The sequence below is a fragment of the Lepisosteus oculatus genome, chromosome 6 (assembly GCF_040954835.1).
Source record: "Lepisosteus oculatus isolate fLepOcu1 chromosome 6, fLepOcu1.hap2, whole genome shotgun sequence".
Taxonomy (NCBI): Eukaryota; Metazoa; Chordata; class Actinopteri; order Semionotiformes; family Lepisosteidae; genus Lepisosteus; species Lepisosteus oculatus.
Window position 1 is genome coordinate 5,065,159 of NC_090701.1, and position 19,994 is coordinate 5,085,152.

Consider the following 19,994-nt stretch of genomic DNA (forward strand, 5'->3'; position numbering starts at 1 on the left):
ATAAACTGATTGCAGGCAAACCATCAATCATTTAACATCAATGTAGCTCTATAGCCGTATCAGAGAAAATATTTCTGATTGTTTGGTTAATTAATTCCTTATTATTTGTTACTTCTTTACATGCTGGAGCTTTGTAGTTAATTATCAGAACTTTACCAATGTCTGTGTCCTTGTTAAGGTTCACAATAATCATTGCATTAGGTTATTACAGTTCCAGAATTCATATAATGTACTTAAAAAAAAAATGTAATGCAAACTTCTGCAAAAAGCTAAACTATAGCTGGGATCATCTATTTGCCGATGTCATTTTTTAAAATGTGGAATCACCAACTATCTTTCTTATTACATACCCTCCCAATTTGGAAATCACTATTCCACTCGGCTTTGTGGCAGGGACTTCTGCCCCCACTTGGGAAAGAACGAGAGACATGGCCGTGCTTCTCCGACAAGTCCATTGTCAGAGCCGTTCCTCTCTGGACATACTGTACCGCAAGCTCCGTGCGGCCACACCAGGGAGAGTTTGGACCACTGTGAGGAGCTCCGTGTACTCTCGATTGCAGACACATGGGCATGCCGCAACAGTCCCTAGTGTACAGGAAAATGTAGAGACGAGAGGAGATTCCCTCCGAATCTTTCCTTTCCTTTTTCTCTTTCTCCTGTGTGCCTGAGCTGGGACAGACCTTTCTGTTCTTTATCACTCTGTGGGACCACAGCAGTATCAGAAGAGCTAAGCACAAAATTGATTAACACACTGCAAAGCCCCCTTCACATGGTCAGATCTCCTGATTAAGGGTCGATTAAGAGAATAAAACACTAGGCAGATTACATTTTCCTAAAGGAAATAGGGAGTAGAGGCACCAAGCCTGGTATTCCTTCAACCAGATATCCAGAAACACCAATTTATTCGTGAACTAGAAGGGCACAGTGACTGTTTTTTGCACACCTACAGTAGCATTTACTATAAGGTAAAGGAAAACAAATCTTTATTTGAACATCCGCAGTGAAACTAGTATGCCAGTCTATCTGCTTTAGAAACTGAAAGTCCCAATTGTGAGGATGCCATGGAAATTACACTGAAAGGAGCAAATCACACTGCCAAAACGGGCAAAAAGTAAATGGTTTATGAGTGCCAGATGCAAAACTCTCCTGCTAAAGTGCTGAAAATTTAGTTTATCTTGGAAAGCATACAACTAGAAACAGGTACCACGAAACTCTTGTCATGTTGTCTTCATTGCAGAGGTAGTGCACGTGTTTCATTTAACAGTGCCCTTGGAATTATGTTGCACTCTGCTTGTCAAAAATCCCAGACATTTGTTTCTTCGGCGATCAGATAAACCCGTGGACGAAAAATTTATGACACTTTCATCCATCCATTTTCTAACCTCTTTAGACCACCCTACCACCCATGAGAATTTCAGAGAATTTGTTTTGTGAGCTGACAAAATCAAGAAAGAGATAATCGGATAAAAACAGATACTGTATATTCCGCTGCATAGCCATAACTTAACAGCCCCTTCACATTCGGAAACTTCCTTATATTCTTCATATGCATATCTGTGTGGAGAGGACCTTTCCATGTTGTATGCTTCTAACATTTCAAACCCTGATTTTAATTTGATCATCACCTAAAAGAAATACCTAAAGGATACCTTCTTTCCCACTCCAGTTTTACAAGGTTTTATCCAAGGTTTTGTGACAGTTTTTAAGTTTCACATGGAAGATTCCTTAACAACTGTTTCTCTACAATTCAAACTGAATGTTAAATAGCCTTCATATTCTTCACAAATATGTGATATGAATAGGTCATGTAAAATGGCCGACAATGGCTGAAAACAATTTCAACAGCAGCAATGATTGTTGGTAACCATAATTACTGCCTGAACAACATGATCACAAAACAAAATGGAATGTACTGTGGAGTGCAGACATATGTGTACTCTTGACATACGCAACAAGAATGTCTGGAATTAGCAAGGAATGCCTGACCTTTATGTTTTGATCATTTGAGGCAATCCCTGCTCTAACATCAGTAAACCATACCCATTATCCAAATACTTTTAAAGTCGTAATCTTCCTCAGAAAATTCAAAGCATTTCGGAACCTATCAATGTTTTTTTGCAAATGCGTGCTTTTTTTTGTCTGATTACAATGAAGGAACTTAACCTTCAACTCAAGACAGTAAGCGACACTGACAAGTCATACATCACACTGACATTTAGACATGCTTTCTGAAGTATTCACAAAGAGAGCAGGTGAGATCATCGTTATGAGTAGTATTTTTGGGTGGCACAAGCAGTGTTCTGAAGTAGTTTATGTTACTGAAATACTTTAAATATTTAGAAACACTTATTTTTACTTTTAGATGAAGGCTCCTGGATTCAGAAAGGGATTCACCTTAATAGCCTTAGAGTGACGTCTCAGAGTGTCTGCTAGCTTGACTCTCAAGACTACAGTATGCCCAGCAGGACAGCACAGCTGTGAAACTGTAAATTGAAAGATATTTGATTCTGGTTCTCTCAATTCACGTTTTTACAGCAATTGATATTCCTAAGGTGTTCGTCCTACTGCTGTTTCATAATTCTATAAATACTTTAGGAATGAACACATTTTGATCGTTATCTGAGTTTTGGTTTAATAGGTAGTTTGTTTACATTAGAAGGATGTGGTGAAATCTAAATCAGATGGAGACGTATACTGTAAGTATATTATAACAATAAATGAAGAACAGTTTCTGTTCTCCTGCTAATAGGTTTGAGACTTCAAAAACAGCAGTACCTCATAGGATAAAGAGAATTATTATTATTGCCATCTGTTGCTCTACTGCTGTAAAGTTATCTTACAAGTCTTAATTGTTGTGATGGAAGGCCTGGTGACTTTAAGTCGCTTTTGTTAGTGAACCTAACATGTAACATCAAGTAAAGAACACAGACCTTAAAAAACTTCATTTTCTGACAGCAGACTGTCACGTGAGGGCTTGGATTGGGGTTAGAGTTTGAGGTCCAAGTTAGGGTTGGAGTTATGATTTGGGTAGGATTTTGGGTTAGAGTAACGGATTTTCAAGCTCCGGTGAAACATCTGCTGAAACTGTTGCTCTTTCATACATTAACCTACAGTAGGTAAAGTTCAGTATGCCTTCTAAAATATTAAAGATTACATTCCCAGCACAAGGAGTGCCACCCCTAACCCACAATGAGATTGCCTGCAACTTACAGTAACTGCTTCAGAAGCACATGCAGTACAAATGCAGGGATCAGCTTTTCAGAGACAGTCATATTTCAATACTCTAAAATGCTATGCTTGCTTCTCTCTTTCTTAAATGTGTTTGATCTGTGTCCAGCCTCAATAAACATCAAAATGATCCTGTAACAGCATTACATCAACTGTTACATTTTCAACACAGTCTTCCAGTGCAGTTGAAGTGCTCTTAAGCAGATAATTGAAAATACAGCTGTTCAGGCTGCTCTCACTTTGGGAAACCAATCTATACCCTCTCTGCTCTGAAAGTCATTTCACTTTCTGCTTTGTCCTTCAAACTCTGAGCTCACAGGCATCACAGCAACTACCAATAACACTCCCTGATAAGCTGATGCTCTTAATCATTGATTTAGAAGAAGGGAAACTATAACCACACATGATATCTACAATTATACTTCTTGTTTCAAGAAATCATATAGCCAATTTTCCCCACAAACAAAATGTACTGCACAAAAGTTGCCATCATCATTTACTTTATACTTTATAATGGACAGTTTACCTACAGAGAAAATAAGTCACTTCATATCATGTCTTGGCACTTACTCTTATGAGCTGTTTTGCCAGGTAAATATCAATTAAATGGGTGAAAATTGAATTGGTAAATGAAATACATACTATTTAACTAAGTACTAAAAAAAGGAATGAATGTGTACACATTGTTGCTCTGGTAGAAGACTGAAACACAAAAAGCCAAATTAGAGATGGTGCTCACCAGGCCATTAAAATGGATCTTTCTGAAGCAGGAACAGTGTCACATTGCTGGGAGATATTGGGCAGGGTTAGGCTGGGAAAACGTGGAAAATTGTCCTACGGTATTTGTACACATAAAATTGTGTTTCAAATGCAGCCTATTAACACGAGAGAGTAAAAATATCTGAACCACATTCTTTCATCATGTTTTATCTCTTTATTAGACTTCAGATCATCAAATAAAAAAATATCCCTTGAGCTTTAAGGTAGCCTACCTATGCCTAAATTCTTTTAATTCCACTCAACTCTGATCTATTGTTAAGAATATGTTCAATAGAAGGGTGTGAGCAAAAGCTTCATATGAGATATTGGAATAGGCTCACAAAGGACTTTCCAAGCAAGCGAACCATAATTGTTGTACAACTGCAACTTAAAACCTGTGTTTGCCTAAGGTTTATTTGGCCAACTACATTCTCTACGGTACTGTTTGTCTCATACATAGACTTCACTTTGGTGTATTGTGTTACCGATTATAATGAGAGCCAGCAAAAGTCTATTTGATTAAATCTTTGTGTTACTCCTTGTAGGTCGGTTTAAAAAAACACACACATATTATAATCCCACAAAAGCCCTTAATTTGGAATGCATTCTATTGATGACATTTTAAGTCTACAAAGGAGATATGGCTATCTGAAACAGGTGTACAGCATTACACGCAAAATATTTTCTTTGCAGGTGTTGAGTCACCAAAAACAGCCGCTACAAGAAACTTGTGTAATCAGATGTAAAAAACAAATACACCCATTTTAAAAGCCATGAAATTATGTTTATCGTTTTTAACCACCACAGTTTACAGACATTTTTGTTTCATAGCTACAATTACCAAGATAATGATAAAATAGCTGTTTTAAAAATTAGAAGAGGAAAGATGATTTGTTTATGGGAGCCACTGTGTGCCTCAGTCACGGCTGATAAATCATCAGCATTATTCACCTGATTGCCGTGTTGACATGCAGCTTTACTCTTCCAAGACACAAATAGTTTAATTTTCTGCCTCTGTCTCATACCTGGTGAAAGATTTGAATTTTACTCTGCATAAATTATGTCTTGAAGCTATAGTTTGAAACAAGATTTACCTTCGTTTTGTGAGTATGCTACAGTATATCATTATTGTTGTTAATATTATTTATAAACGTTTAAATAGATATATGTACGGCTACACAGAAATATGTGTAGTCACGCAATTGCACAGTAGTGATAATGCACATGATTTGCACTTTCTGTGCTGTGTTAATGGATTGCATTAAGGAATTTGCATTCTGAACATTTCTTCCCTGTTATAATTACAGGTGCACGGTTTCCTAAGTGTAGTCGCCTTTCCTTTGGAGTTTTCAGTAGGCTTCAGTGAGGACAGAAACTCTTAGCTTTAAGGATGCAATATTTGGCAGTATAAGGCAAACTACTATAACGACATTTCAGCCAGATGTAGGACATTTTAAAAATAAGATAGGCACTCCCCCTGTACTGTGTTTGATTCAGTGTCCTGTATCTGAATAAAGTGTTCCAGGGTTGTAGGAATGCACTTCACAATAGCAGTCCCAGAAGATAGCATCAAACACATCGTGATATGAAATTTAACACAGTAACACTATGCTATCTAAGCATGTTGACTACAGGTGATATTGTCGATGAAAATATAATTTGCCTTATTGGCAGGGGATTGTGTAAGAGGTGGTCAGGTTTGCCAGTAATCCAGTGTATAAGTATTGAGTACCTGCTTAGTGTTTCAGAAGCAGTGAGTGGAGACAGTAATTAAAAAAAACAATGTACAAACGTTTCCCACAGATTGCACCTTAACAGGTATGTGTCACAGTTTGGAGCCAGAAGCCACTACGTCAATTACTGTTCATCCAAACCAGCACAGTATTTATCCTATAGGAATTCAGCTATCCACCCAGTTGTAGTAATTGAGGGCCATGCAATCAGTTCTCTGATGGTATTCATTAAAAAATATAAAATGCTGTTAATTGATGGAGCCATTAAAGTTCAGTAACATTTCAGATTAAAATTAGAAATTATTGTAATAGCTATCATATTAATAATTGATTTAATATGGATTGATGTTCTAAAAAATTTAATTTAATCCTTAGATATTCAGTTCTGTAATTCTAGCATGTTACAGCACAGGATAAGTCAAGAGGTTACCTTGCGGGATATTGTACAAAGGACAAATTAAATAGGATGACCATATAAGAGCTAGGTTAGAAATATTGTAGTCTGGACAGGAAAGTGGCAGTACCAACTGATTTTAGTTGTGGGAATTCTTTGGGAAATGGTGGAAAAACTACTAATGTGGTGCTCAGCTGATCACACAATCAAAGACACTCAGTGCATGAATAAATACCAGTCACTTCTTCCAGACAGGAGATTGGTGGGTCATAAATAACCTTATGGTTAGCTCTCATTGCAGATTAACTGGGTTGAACAGCAATATTTACAACCCTTAGTAGCCACTTAGATTTATTGAATAAATTTAAAACCATTTAAAATTAAAGGCACCAGGAGGGTTAAATACTTAATCTGTATTTAAAAAAACTCTTCACACATATCTGCACATCAAACAGAACAGAACTTGGGTATGATCTGAAACAAGATGCTCTAGCCAAGTTGTTCATGCTGTGATGATAACTCCATATCTTTCTGCCGGTTCTGCTGAATACACTTGAAAGTGAAATGTAGACATATTTTTCTCTGCGTCATTGCTATCTTCTCCTTCCACTGAAACATTCAGCGATAACATCACCGAACCATGATTTCTAATACGATTTGCCTGGAAGCTTGGCGTGTTCCACAGAACACGCTGAAACATCAGACAGGTGAGCCGTGCTGTGGACTTTCTTTCCTTTGTGGCAATGAATTTTTTTTTTTTTTGCACACCATGCAAAGAAGCAGCTGAGCATATAGCTAAAACTTCATGGTTAGACAGGTCTTTAAAAACTGTCGTCTAAAAGCATTTGGTGTTTGCCCCTGTAGTCTAATTAGATTAAGGCTTTTGGATTTTAAATATGAGGTACATCTTAGTTGTCTCTCATCGCTGCTTTAGCTATTTTATAGTGATGTCATGGACACTATAGAAGACCATTAGAAACTGTGTCCTTCAAATTAATTAGTTACAAAACAACAAAAACAAAGACCCTTCTCCTTATGTTTTGGACTCTTCCTATATCACTTAATGGAAAAGGCTTTAGTCCATTTCCATGGTGGTCACCTGCTCTGCTCTTCCAGATGAGAGATTGTACTCTAGCCTGTGCCAACGGCCCAACCCATGGCATCTCTCTGATCCTATGTGTGAAATGTATATAACTATATTAATCTCTGAGCCTGTCCTGCATGGAGGGTGTTGAACACCCCCAATAGGATGGACAAAGTCAACAAAATAGACTTTTCAAGATCAACCGTGAAAGTCCGCAAACTAAGGGGGGTGTTTATTTAGTAATAAAATAATTATTAATATATAGTAATAATTTATTTTTCGCATGGTGCTTTTTACCTAAAAGAATACAAAAATGTTTCATATATAGGAGGGGACTGATTTTTTTTTTTAATGAGCTGCAGCTTCCACCTTGGTAACCTGTGAGAGTCATGAGGTGCCAGCAGTCCCATTACATAGCAGCTGAGGTGGAGAAGTGAGAACTTATTACATTAAGGAAAAATATAGTACAGCAAAATAGCAACTCTACTCTTATAAGCAGTGCCCTGGAATCTTTAATGGCTTACAAGTCTGGACCTCAGTTTAACTCAACCAAAGGTGGCGGTTTTCCTGGTCAGAATCCTGCTCACTTGATTTCCTCTACAGAACAGCAAGAAAATCAAATTTCAGATCAAGTGGCAACTTGCTACCAAATGTGCTAACTGTTCTGAATGACCTCCTCCATACAGAATATACTGCATATACACAAGTTCTGATTGCACAGACAGCCAATTAAACTTTTTAAAGAAATTATCAATAGCATTAATTATCAAAGTTCTTTTTTTGACATTTGGATTATCAGGAGAAACAACATTGAAGTGAAAAACACACACAAATGAAAACAAAAATAATTGTGTTTTTCTTAAGAGGAATTTCAGACGGTTTGGCTTCACTGTTTTTCAAAATAAATATAAACTTAGGAAGGCATATAATTAAAGCCAAAGATTTGCAATTAAACGGTATCAACAACCTGCAATTAAAAACAGTTACGTTTGCAGAGAGGTAAATTACAGATGTTCAAGAATGATCCCATTTCTACCGAAAAATGTGTTGGTTTGTTTCTAAACCCTGTCAACCATCCAAACGGGCCTGAGGATTGAAAATCTGGATTCTCCTCCTACGCTGCCATAGAAACAAGCAAAGTGACAGAGAAATGAACTGACAGGTCAGTCAGGAATCCTTCAACAAAAAATCATGACTTCTCACATCTCAAATATTCGAAAGAGAAGTCTGATTAATGTCTAATGAGAGGATCAGACAAAATCCACCCATCCATTTTGTTACCCTCTTCACAGAGAACAGGGCCATGGGGCGGGCAGTGGGCTCAAGGCAGGAAACATCAGACAAAACAAGACCAGATCTGGCGAACGGTCAGGTAGAAAAAGGGGGAACGGGACCAGTCCCGGACTCGGCTGGTTGAGGACATCTGGGAGGCGAATGCCCCCCGAGCCGCGAACGTGGGGCAACTTGGTGGTAGGCGGGCCTCCGGGCGCCCAATGCAGAGCCCGGTTAAAGCCAGAGTGAGCGTCTGGCTTTTGTAGGGAAGGGCAGGAACAGGGTGAAGGTGTACAAAATCAACTAAAATGTGAACAAGCCGGAGCGCCCTTAAGGGGGAGGGATTACAATCGTGACATGACCTCTGGGGCTCTTCTTTAGGACACGTGTGGCTGCGACAGGAAAGTGCAAAGTCCAAACTGAGACAAGCTGACTCTCACACCAGCGATTGAGTGAATGTGTGCTCAGAAAAGCTGCACAGTGAGTGGAAATCAAGCACATGTTGAGGTCTTGAAAACAGAAGAATGCTTCTTAATTTATTATGGAAAAATCTCTCATCATCCCTCTTACTTCTGGTATGTGATGCATGAGATCATCTTAACCTATGTGGTTTTCAAGGCCAATGAACTCAAACCATGGAGGAGACATGACTTTACTGTTGTACAGACAAACAGTCAGCAGTATCTATATTGGGGTGTCCCTTTTGTACACCTACATCATGATCTGATTAAAAGCAACGAGACATTTCTTGCTTTTTGTTTATATTGCTCATCTGCAATCACTTTTTGCAGATGCTAGAATTTAAAAGTGAAAATATGAGAATAAAAACCTCTGTTGTAACAAAAGAAAGACATACAAAAATATGCAAAGAGAAAGAAAAACTTTTAAATCGAGAGAACCTAAACTGACATACTTACTACTAGCTTATCATCAATAACACAAATGAAGGCAAAATCTTTTAATTCATTGTAAATTGTGATTCACCTTCACAAAAAAAGTTATGCTCAACTATAAATATTTATCTGCTTTTTTTTCTTAAAGGTATGTTCTAATACAAAGTATTTCTTATATGCATTGCAATACATCTCTAATGACTTCAGTCAGTTTGGGCAAAACTGGAGTTTGTTTTTGAAACTTTGTTGAAAGTACTTTCAACACTTATTTTTTTCCATGTTAAATGATCTCAGACTAAGATGTCTTTGAGTCGGACACATTAATGGATTATCTGATGACTTAAGAATGACTTCTTCTGAGGGTATTTATAGTGTTAGTCATTTGGTTTAAGATGTTGAGAACCAACAGCTTAAAGTAATTCTAAAGATATGCAGAAATCTATACACATGTTCAGTAAATACTTGTATAGTTTTTTCTCTTTCCATTTTATAGGTCTGCATGTATATGTATGGTATATACACACAACTAGGATTATGAATACATATTAACAGAATATAAAAATTGAATCATATTGTTCTATCAACAAGGATGACTTTTTTCATTAAATGAAACAATTCAGACCTAATTTGTGTACATTCAATATTTAGGTTAGGGGAAAAAAATAACTAATAGCATCTTCTAAAGTCATATTCTTGCATTATTTGTAAATCTGGTATGATTTTTTCAAGACGTTTATGAATGGCAAATTCTTAACTTAATATCAGACCAACCATTTTAAATACAAAAAAGTAATGGCACATGATTTTACTGTGATTTATTTTTGGCTATTTTGGGTTTATTTTATTTATTTTGACTTTTAGCCGGGAAACAAGTGAACAAAAATTTACACCTCTGATTGTGATTAGAACTTAAAAAACACAAATAACATAAATAGACACAATGATTACATTTACTATCAGATGTCCTCCATGGAGCTTGGAATGTTTAACCAAGCTACACCAGTCTCACAACAACTCTGAGTTTTCTCTAATAAAGGGCTGCAGAAAATGACTTATCAGATGAACCCAGCTGAGAAACCTTGAAATATTCAAGGAATGTTAATCTCTCAAACTAAGTAAGAATGATCACCACTTGGACTTGGTAACATCTGAGGACTTCAGCTTGGATGTGAGCCATTCTACCTGTTTATGTAAAAGGATCCAGTCCCAACCGAAGACACCAGCTCACCCCAGGCAGCTATCTGACTGAGAATGGTCTCAGGTCAACTTCAGCTCATTTCACTACAAAAAGGGCCTGCTCTGTTCCTGTAAATGAGATCTTTTACTGCTGAGACTTGATTTGTGGATACAGCACGGATGCAGGCAGAGGGGATTCTTAATTTAGAATCTCAAATTGTTTTGTTTTTTTGTTGTTTTTTTTTCAGTATATACCCAGACAGGCCCAGTTATGCTTTTCCACACAGAGAGTCCCTGTCACGTCTTGTTAATGACACAGTCCAGTACTGGCAAAACAGTAACTCCAGAACTAAAGGGGCTGGCCAGCCCTTCTGCGTATCTGCCTTTACTGGCTGAACCTCCCATGAGTCCCCAGATTATATTTTGTTTCTCAATATTCAGCAATAACATGGTAGCAATTATATTATTTCAATTTGCATTACAGCCAATTCTGAACACATTCTGCACGAGCTTCAGCAAACTAATCTGAACGATGGCTACAGAAAGAACACTGTGACAAATGTCTCAACACTTTTGTTGAAAAAGATGGTGTCACCTTTCGTGAGGGCCTAAGAATTTGCTGATCTTCTTGTTGTGAATTTGTAGAATATCAGGATTAATGCCAGTGTAGATGTCTCTGTGTCTGAAAACAAATCATGAATCAAGCTCTGTTTCAAACACGTTACTGTGACAGTGGTCATCTATAGGTGTGCATCCCCTACACATTTGGTGTCTTGACAGAACACTAGGGAACGACAATCACGTTGGCCGCTTCGCTTGACAGTAAGAGATGGAGGAAGAAGAAAAAAGAACAAAGAGTGTGTTCTTTGAAGAGCAATAAGTTTAACTAACCAATTCATGACCAATTCTGGTAAGAACAATCTCAATCTGTTTACATAGGTAGTTTATGTTTTACCCTTGCTGGTTTATATTACCGAAAACTATTTTGTTTTGGAAACAGAGTCCAATCTGAGGAAAATTAGAGGGCTTGGAGAAAGGTTGAAGAATCCTTTCATTATGATTTACTGAGGACTCGAGTTGGAACATCTTTTTGAAACTATGCCATATAACATCTTATTTAGCTATACTAGTCTGTGCTATAAAATTATTATTATTATTATTATTATTATTATTATTATTATTATTATTATTATTATTATTATTAGGCTATTTTTACAGCAACACCAAGCAAGATGAAGAATTCTATCATTCTCTAAGGGCAAAAAGACTGTCTGTGACAGTATCCCACGTTGTAATCCACATTAAGCAAGCTTGATGGACTCTAAAGGATGTCTGAAATGTGTGTAATGTTAGTACCCTGTAGAGAATTTAAAACATGATGCTTTTTGCCTGTTATTTAAACTCTCCTTTTTCTGGTGCACATTATATGTCACTTGAAGAATCCCGTCAAAACCCAGTGTAGAGTTCACAAGCACGTTTTACCTTTTAAGCAAGGAGACATTTGAATCAGACACTCCCACAAGGAATGCTCTTTTTATTTCCTTCTGCGAAAGGTCACTTGCTTGTATTTCAGCTAAGACCTCTTTCAATGTCTTAAAAGTTGAAAGGACATTTAAGAAAAACAACTAAAATAGAAGGTTGAAATCAACTGTCCTGTGATTAAGAACTTTGCCTGCTGCAAGAGCTGGAAGTCACAGCTGTCTTCAACGGCCAGGGTTAAGAGCCACTGTCCAAGTCACTCCTGGTCTCGCTTCGTCTCATCCTCTGGCATTTGTGTTCTGATCCATTTCTTGAATGGTTGGACAGGATTCCACATCTAAGGTCACCGTGCAAGGTCACCGCGAAAGGCAAGCAAACAAAAACAAGCATCACTCCAGGTGGACAAGAGATGTTTTTGTGGAAAATGTTCAAAAACATACTTTTTGCAGGGTGACGCAAATGCGTGCAAAGCATCAGTGAGTGCTGTGTTACTATCTGCTCTCTACACAGATCACCACAATAGACATCATTGTATCGCTGTGATTGGAGCAATTACAAGGCCAGACACTGATGTGTGTGCACAGGAGCGCACTCTGCAGACCTGCTCCAAGACATTACCACAAATCAAAGACTGCTGTGTCAGCTAGCAAAGCAGATAGCACGAACACAATGAAGGGAGAAAAACCTGGCTCTGGCCAGACAGAGAAAAAAAACGCAGAGCACCCCTGTGTCTGGGGTTAAAACCATAGAGCCAGAATCAGCAGGAAAGATCATTTTCTCAGCAGCTGTCGGAAACCACTAAAATAAGGCCATTTTCGTACAGTGGCTCCAGTTAGTATCAGTACTTCAGAAGAGAGGATACTTCACAAAGGGCATATAACATGGAAACTGGATAGAAAAGAGGCCCCATGGTGTCTCTCTTCAAGGAGTCCCCAGAAACAGACCGCCCCTGGTCTAATGGTTTGATCATTTGAGGGTCCTCGCTGAGGGACCATTTTTAGGAAACAGTCCTCTCTGGACATTAAATATGCAGTACCCATAGAATGGTGTACACATTGTTACTGTTAGTAATACTTTAACCATTTTTATTCAAACAAAAGGAAATTTATTCTTTTAACAGGCTTTTTCAGCTCTATTTCTAGTATGTTGCCTAGGAGGATTCCTATTTCTTGATGAGGGAATGAAGTACAGATGGCATATTTTCTTTACCAATGTATGCCAAACTCTTAATAGCAATACCAAAATGTCAAATCTCTAATTAATAATAACACTCATAACCCTACACAGGTATGCATAAAAACTCCAGCACCCTTTCTCCTCTAGTTTGAAAACATTCTACACAGGCAGCTGATTGTACTGTGTTTTATGGACGTGGTGTGTCTGCGTGTTTGTGTGTGTATGTTTCACATGTGAAGGAATGAGACCTCAAATTTTACTGATAACCTCAGCAATAGAAAAAGTACCAGGCCAAAGTTTACCAAAAAAGTGATTTGCCTTCTGTCTTGGGAAGCCCATTAATTTATAAAATGTGAAGATGGAAGTCCAAAAGCTAAATCTAAAAGTTTAATGCACAACAAACTTGCTTGGATGACCCAAACCTTGATAAAAATTCACAGAAAGAAAACTTTGCCTACATTTCAAAACAAATGATTAGTTCTCAATCTGATCACCAAATGCAAAGTCAAACGAAATGTCAAAGGTAAAAACATTCATATTACCTGATAAAACAGATCCTGAGGTGGATCACTTATAAAAAAATAAACAGTGTTTCATTTAAACAAATACACAGTAGGTATTAACCACTGACCACAAATTCTGACATCAAGTCTTAACAGAATCCCACTATGACTGTGCACTTCTTTTGCAATGCTATAGACTACACAGGGATACACTTTGCTACCACCGGACAAAAACAAACATAGCACATGATGAATCAGGAAAATTAGGCACACAAGCCTCTGCATGTGAACTAAGGCAACACATGTAATTAAGGCCTTAGTCATTGTCTCTTGGGATTATGTAAATCTGTAGTTAACACAGCACCCTTCCAAACAGAAAGTCCACCTTTGATCGGTTGTCATAAACAATATCTACAGCTTGAGAAAGAGAAACTGAATTCTCTTCTTTCAGGAATAAAATTAAATAAACAGTATCAGAGATATCAGACATCTCACAAACAGGGAATTTGCCAGTTTCAAGAGGGAATTCCAGATGTACATATCTGTGAGAAATTAACCAAAAAAATCTCAGACCATAATTACTAAAAGAACTGGTGTACATTTGCAAAACTATTCATATACTGTAGGTTACTACACAGTATTCCCCATTATGGATACTGAGCATTAACAGAAACTTATAACTCTAAACTGTAACAGATTCACTGAGTTATTATCACGAAAACAACCACAGAAATTCTGGAATTATGTGTGCTGGGGTTTTATTGAACAGAGATGACATGAGTAAATTCGTTGTGTTAAAATGTGTCATCAACAGCGCAGCGGGTCTACTCTGAAAGTCATAGGCAAATAGCATGTGTGACCACCTTTGGAAGCAACCGAAGGTGCACGTTGGTGACACATGCTTTGCACCAGGTTATAGAGCCTGTCTAGTGGGGATCAGTATTAATTCTTCCTGTAGAACCTGGACAAGCGTGCACCTGTTCACTGGCCTCTGAACCTTAGATCATATTCATCGTCCCACCTCATCCCTTACATGTTCATTGGGTGCAAGTCTGGCAACTGGGGCATCCATAACATGTAACATGTAACATCTAACATCACTTTATTAGCCCTATACAATTTCTTGCATTAGGAATTCGTCTTTTCGCATACCCCAGCTTGCTCTCCATGAGACACACAGACACACAGACAGGAAGAGAACCCTGGGGTCTTATGTTATATGTGTAGCATGAGGAGTGTGTTGTCCTGCTGGAATCATGTCAAGTAATCAAAGAATCTCCACACGTACAGCCATCCAGTCAGACTGCCATCAATTACTACTAATGGAGTTCTATACTGCAGAGCTATCACACCTTATCTGACCACCTACTAATTAGTCTGATATACACAACAATTAGAACATCATCTTGCAAAACTCTATTACACTTGCTGATGTCCATCAGGGTGGTGGACACAAAACTCTGCACTAAAGAGGTCTAATCTCCACTGCTGGCATGTTAGCCTCGGTGTCTTAACTCAGCCCCAACGATGAGTTGGAGTTGACTTTTCCTTTCTTGATTTTCAGATCAGCACCTGTGCCCCATCGTCTCTCTCACTAAGGAGGTGATTTAGTGGTTATGCAGCAGTCAAAGTCCCTCAAGAGCATCACTGTCAGCCATGAATGGTCAACTGACCAATGGGCACCAAGAATATTTAATCAATATCTGAAGACCATATGATTTATTGTTCTACACACATTGCATCTATTGGCTAAACTTTTTTTTGATGACATGTTATGATGATCTGATGCTGGATAACTTTGTTGTCTGTTTCTTACTCTCTGAAAGAGTCTAGTAGATACTCTTTCTTTCAAAGTCAAAAGGCTAAAAAATGATTTCTCTTTGTCGGCATATGAACTCTGCTTTTCAAACAGTTCAATTATGACTCAAGGCTTTCTAGGCTCTCTGGGTACATATGCTTTGAAGAAGGCTTTCTATGTACATTTTAGCAACTTGTTTTTGCTTAGTTTGTATATATTTCCTTTGGAGGAAAATACACACAAACAGAAAGAAAGGACCTTCATTTCCACACTCATTCACTGTTTATGGTGAAAATTCTTTCATATTCTGACAGACTATTTTGTAGTTTATAGCTTTACAGTATTTTTGTATAACTAATCATCCTGATTTTAAAGATATGTTTGTGCTTGCAGACATAGACCTTTGGGTTAGATCTCTTGTGGTACCTCCGCTTTTGTTTTGCTTCTAGGATTACATGTTATTTCAACTGTCTTTATAACACTTGTTTGGCCATCATTGTAATTCTGTAACTTTATCATTCTTATACTTTAAGCATCTTGCATGTTGTGAAGGTAATTAACTTGCTATTCAAAGACTCTTCTCAGCCGTGAATCAAACTCCATTATAGTTTGTTTCTATTTATACCACAACTACCTGGATAATAAGTGGTTTGTTTCAATCACTACTTAACTATTTTATCATTTTTGTTCGAGGAGGCAAACCAGGAATTTGGAAGAACACTTCAGTCTGTGTAATATGTCATTTTTTGTAAAGTAATTTTGTTCAAAGAAGTATAATATGTGATGTGTGTTTACTGTTCTATAATCAAATCACATACATTAATGCGTATACTGTGCACAGGAGACAAAGAGCTTGAATTATGTAATATGTATGGCTTTTCTCAGATAGTGTATGTTTACTTTCACCATTATTTCAATATTTGATATAAATGATGTTGTGACTCATTATTTATAAAACAACAAAAAGTATTCATTATCATGGTTACACACTTATTTTTATGGACTTACAGTGTTTTAAATAAGGACCAACAGATCATTAGATGAGCCGTGTCAACACGTTTTCCATTGTTTTTGATCACTGATCACTGCGTCCTCAAAGTAAGAATGATGTTTAAAATCGTGTTGTCTGACAATGTGAAAGACATTTACAGCATGTTGAGTCAAAAAGGAATCAAAGCAGGTCATGGAATTTCTGATTTTTTTCCTATCAAGTTTGACTTGAGCCAAATACCCCCCAAAACAAAGTGTGCATTGTTTGGTGTTGTCTAGATCCTACGTCTAGTGGACACCCCCTCATGTCTTTGCAGAACTATTAAAGAACAGGCTGAGTTCATATGACTGCTTTTGCTCTCTTTTCTGTCATAATATGATGTATTTTAGGGTATGCATTTGAGCTGGTTCATGGATACGATTTACTGGAGCCTATATTTACATTTAAGCTGCACTAAAGTTAAATAAAGCTTCTTATGACCTGACAGCTAAGATAAGTACCCATTTAAACCTATATCTCTTAGTGAAAAAAGAGCACATTCTGTCGAGCTGTAATAATGGTGAATGTCCTCTCATGATTTTGGCTTTATTATAACGCTCATTTCAAGGCATATCATTGTGCTAAACAGCTATTATATGGGCATTAAAAGATCTGACCCTGTCTGTCTGTTTCTTAAAAAAGAGAATGCTGAAGTCAGCACTGTGATTTAAACCCATGAAGTCAGGCTTTTTTTCAGTCAGCTGAACTGTTTTACCTTTAATTACATCAACATCTTTGAATAACTAAAGATGGATGCTGCAAAAATAGAACACAAAATTAAATATAAATTCAAGATAATTCTTTTAAAGCCTCCTGATACCGATGGGTTTTAGCCACTGGAAATCACAGGTAGTGCTTCACCATTACACTTTCTAATTTTAAACCGTGAAACTCCCATCCACAGTGTCTATTTGTATCATCCGTTTGTTAATATTGACCAGCTGTGCCATTTTTAACGATACTGCACATTATAGAATATTTACAATTATTTTAATCTGAAAGGGGTATCATCACGTGCTCTGGATTCTGCCACACAGACACCTATGCTTAAAAATAGCTTTTTATACATCTAACTTGCAATAACAACTTGAGGTGTGCACAGCAAACAGTACATCTACACCTGACTCTTTATTCAATTATGTATCCACTCCCACAAACGTTAATTAATCAATAATTCCATATGAAACTCAAAATCATAATAAAGCAAAAGACTTTGTTTGTTTTTTCTATTCTTTTTTTTACATCCTCTTTGCTACGTGCCAGACACAAAGTCAATTCTACCAAAAACCGAGTCTGAAAAGATGTCTCTAAGCCGAATGTGATAAAACACATTAGTGAGTGCAGTATTTCAGGGTTGAGCAACATTAAATGAAATAATGTTTCACGGCATCTTGCCATGGGGAGTTCTAACCCTTTTATAAATATTTTTTTAGATATTTTATTTCCCTCTCGGGTAGGATACACAACCCCAGCAAAGAGTTACACAGACAAAAAAAAAGTGAGAAAATAAAGAAATAACACTTGACAAAACAAGAAAGTTACACAAGGAAATACCAAATACTGTACATGGCCTTGTTTCACATTGCTCCTTGCAGATGCCCTTTAAATAAAGGAACAGCAGGAGAAGTGCCTATAGCAAGCACATTACATTAAATAAGCCATATCCACCATGCTCTCTGCAGGCCTAAAGCCTTTTGTCAATCAACAGGGTTTCTTTAAGACCACAGTACCTGAAGCTTATACAATACATCCAAACAAAGCAAGCAACGGTTGAAGGGTATTTTTTTAACCTGTGTCATAAATATTGTGTTCATCCAAGGAGCAAGCTATTCCATGCATGCTGTATCTTGTGAGTGCCAAGCAGATAATTACTAACGTCTTGTTTACCAGTTTCGGTGGTAAAGCCGAGCTCTGCTTGTATGAGAAAAGAATGCTTCACATTAAAAAAAATGCAGACATACTGTACAGAGTGAGCAGGTGCTTACCATAACAATAGAGTAGAAATACCTTTTGGCCTAATAAAATATTACAGTCAGGTGCCATTGTAAGGTCACAGCTAAGTCAAAGTACGGTGAAATAAAGGTTAATTTGGGTTAACTATTGTGCGTCAGTATAATTGATTGAACACATCTTGCTGAAAATATGTTTAAAACAAGATTACAAAAGTATTTTTTATTTTGAATTTTACATCCTAATAATCGCCTTTTTCCAGACTAAAAACATAATTAGTAAGCAATGTAGGAAAGGTTAGACATATGTTCTAAACAGACAGCCAGAGGTCTTATGTACCCATGTGGGTGTGTATGTGTTAGTGTTACACCCAAAGTCCTAGGTTAGATTGGATAATTTGTATATTAACTGGCTAAAGCTCTTAGATAAAGTGCAAATTATCGAGCTCATATGCAAATTATATTTCTTGCTCACTTCGTTGCAACTACAAAGAACACTATCTGCAGAGAGCTCAATTACAGCAGTGATCTTAAAAATGAAAGTAAACTATTTGTCAACACTATCATAATGCATGCCAAACACCTTTTCAAGTAGGAATGCTTTGCAAGATAAGATAAACAACTTGAGTCGTAAAAAAAAACTTAAGGGAATGTTCATATCTTTTATTATTGTAATTCGTCCACACTGTGTGTGCAAGCTGTAACTGCTCTTAATGTTACCCACCATGTAGCTGCACCTCGCCAGATCTCAGAGCTAGGCAAGGTAACCTCGGCACTTCACCTCTGAGAAACCTGCGAGGAAAACCAGTTGACTGCTGCAACTGGTATTGGTGGAGCCGTGAGATGATGCCCATTGCTGTGGTTCAGGATTCTCCGAACCAGCCCCTCAGCACGGTGGCAGGGAATACAGGAGCCATCCTTCAGAAGAGACTTGAGCAAAGGTCCTGACTACTTGACCATGAAACCACTCCTGGTACTGTACTTGAGAGTCAGGGTGTAAACCCTGGTATCGTAGCCCAATCACTCCCTGGGCTTGCACACTCAGGATTCCTTAACTTTCCCCCTTAACCCAGCTGACGCAGTATTTCCTCACTTCTGCTTCAGAACCGCTACTCAGTGGGTTTGCCACCCATCACCCAGCAGAGGATGTAAAGCCGTTTGGGATCCTTAAGAATGACAACAGCATATTATCACCCCGGCCAATGTATCAGCCTTAGCAGAGCATTGGTGCTCCTCAAACAGTCCAAAAACTCAGATCAGGAATCCCTGAGTCATTTTTTTTTGTCCTGAGTCCAGTCTGGGAAGCTCATGTTCTCAATTTAATTAAGGATGTGCTTTTTCATCTCCGAATTACTGCACGTACCTATACAAATCACACCCAATCCAAGGAACATAAGGTACTGGGCCATTTTGTGTTTTCCAGGCTTGATTACAGTAATGCAGAGCTTCCTGGTGCACCCCAGCATGTTCTCAACACGTAGCAGCAAGTTCAGAAAAGAACTCAGCTTGCATTATCACCG

General features: G+C 37.7%; 1 long non-coding RNA gene across 1 annotated transcript in view; it reads right to left on the minus strand.

Moving 5' to 3' along the window:
* Window positions 1–12,056: 12,056 nt before the first annotated feature.
* Window positions 12,057–19,994, minus strand: part of LOC107078277 (uncharacterized) — a 45,018-nt gene continuing 37,080 nt past the window's right edge. Inside the window, exon 3 of the long non-coding RNA XR_001479215.2 lies at window positions 12,057–12,355. This is a non-coding gene — a long non-coding RNA (uncharacterized lncRNA). The remainder of the gene's footprint in view (window positions 12,356–19,994) is intronic.